This window comes from Octodon degus, unplaced genomic scaffold (assembly GCF_000260255.1).
Source record: "Octodon degus isolate 3935 unplaced genomic scaffold, OctDeg1.0 scaffold00120, whole genome shotgun sequence".
In the NCBI taxonomy this organism is placed as follows: domain Eukaryota; kingdom Metazoa; phylum Chordata; class Mammalia; order Rodentia; family Octodontidae; genus Octodon; species Octodon degus.
Window position 1 is genome coordinate 7834168 of NW_004524696.1, and position 2561 is coordinate 7836728.

General features: G+C 35.9%; 1 protein-coding gene across 7 annotated transcripts in view; it reads left to right on the forward strand.

Annotated features, from left to right (window-relative positions):
- Positions 1-2561, forward strand: part of Atp9b (ATPase phospholipid transporting 9B (putative)) — a 449279-nt gene that overhangs the window by 414581 nt on the left and 32137 nt on the right. The window lies entirely within an intron of this gene.

Below are 2561 nucleotides of genomic sequence, written 5' to 3' on the forward strand. Positions count from 1 at the left end.
ATTAGAAGACGCTGAAGCCCCTACAAACACTCATCCACCTTATTTTTGACAAAAGGGCCAAACCTACTCACTGGAAGAAAGATAGCCTCTTTAACAAATGGTGCTGGAAAAGCTGGCTCTCTACATGCCGAAAACTCAAACTTGACCCAGGTCTATCACCATGCACTCAGCTAAAGTCAAAATGGATTAAAGATCTAAACATTAAAACAGAAACAATAAATCTCCTGGAAGAGAAAGTAGGAGGAACTCTTCATGAACAAAAATCAAATCATTCAGGAAACACTTGACAGATTTAACAACTGGGACCTCTTATTGAGAAGTTTTTGTGCGTCAAAAGAAATTACCAACATAGTGAAAATACAACCCACAAATTTGGAAAGATTCTTGACAAATAAGTACTCAGACAAAGGCCTGCTCTCTAGAATTTATAAAGAACTAAAAAACATTAGGGCCCTCAATTTAATGACCCAATCCAGAAATGCACATCCAAGATGAACACACACTTCTCAGAGGATGAAATTAAAGAAGCAAATAAATATATGAAAATATGCTCCACATCACTACCCATCTGTGAAGTGCAAATTAAAAGAACAGTGAAATATTATCTCACCCCAGAAAGAATGGCTATCATAAAGAAATCAAGGAACAACAAATGTTGGAGAGCCTGAGGGGAAAAAGGAACCCTTCTCCACTGCTGGTGGGAATGTAGACTGCTGCAACCATTATAGACATCAATGTGGATTAATCCATTTCTAAGTGGATTCACCTTAGAAAACTAGGACTAGAAATCCCATTTAAACCAGCTATTCCTCTTCTGGGAAGTTTCCCATAGAATCTGAATACATCATTTCATAGTGATATATGTGTGCCTATGTTTATAGCAGCACAATTTGTGATAGCCAAAGCTTGGAAATAACCAAGATGCCCATCACCTGAAGAATGGTTGAAAAAGATGTGGTATTTTTATACAATGGTGTATTACTCAGCTATAAAGAATGATAAACTTGAAGCCTTTATATTTAAGTGGTTGTCAGTGTAAGATATACTTGTAAGTGAAATAAACTAGACCCACATTTGTAAATATCATATAGTCTCCCTAGTATAAGGACTCAAAGAAATACAAATAGAAAGGTATAATACAGTTAAAAGGAAAGCAAAAACTTGAAGCCTAGATAATGAAGAGAGAGCAAGGAGAAGAGATAAGAAACATAACAGAGGCAAGCCATACAGTTATATGTACAAGATGGGTAAGGCAATGATCCTGAGACTCTTCAGAAGATTTTTGAATCTAGCAGTTAATTGGAAGGATTCTCACCCTGACTAACTATGTATACTGACACCTGGGAACTAAGCAACGGCACTGAAGATGGCAATTTGTAATAGTATGTTCATGCTTGGGGTGTCTGTCATTCTGGTCTTCTGAATATGTGCTGCTTGTCATGACATGCCAGTTGGTGCCGTCCTGTCTCACAGGTAGATGATAGTTTAAAAAGGAGGAGGGTGGTGAATGAGGGCAGGAGACAGGAAAAGGAGTGTTGTGGGACTGTGCTGCAACAATGTTGTACATGGTTAGATTTCCAGAATTATATATGTGTAAACATATGTAATTCTTTATTCCTATTTTTTAAATATATTTTTATTTTTTAAATTTTTTGTCATATTCTGTAGGGACTTAAAGTTTAACATATCAATACATGATGAAAAATACCTGTTCCATGTTATGCCTCAGATGTTTTATATTCAGACAGTGTGAGGTTAAGCTCAACAGCCTAGGTTATATGGTAATAGCAATAAACTCCTCTTCTGGAGGGTTAACAATCTAAATTTGCAGACCAAAAATTAGAGATAAAGGAGGGCTGCAAGAAAAGCCAACATTTTGACCCTAGTCTTCCAAGGTCAATTAAGACTCAGACATGTGAGAACTTGTACTGTAACATCATGTAACTCAATTGTGTCACAAATTTTCTGATCAAGGAGTTCATGGGGCCAAAGAGGAAAGTGATCAATGATGTAGAGTGTGCCTAAGGAGAGTCACATGAAGAGAAAACATTCTCTCAGGCTTTCACAGAGAGCAAATTGGCCAAGCAATGGCCATGACTCAGTACAAAAAATAAAGCCATGTTGTTATGTTGAGCTGTGGGGGACTCAGATCAACAACTTCTGACATTGTCAGTCAAGTGGAAGACCCAATACTGTTATGGACTACTGGATTATTTTGGAATGTTTTACTGAGTTCACACACCTATAATATTTAAATGATAGAGCTAAACAAAAAAAGGGGATGTAGATGAATAACCATTTTATGTCTGTGTATTCAGAATGGTTAGATTAGATATATAGCTACATTCTCTTAATTCAAGGAATAGAGTGATTTGTTCTAATAGTGTTTGTAAATAGGATATCATGTCTACATCTTCTACAACAAATAACCACTAGGAAGGCAATATGCAATGTTTTAATTATTGGAACTGTCCTACCAATTTGATTTGAAACTGTCTCATTGCTATTTACTTCTCAATAAAATTATGGAAAAAAAGAAGAAAAAATTACATATATATATA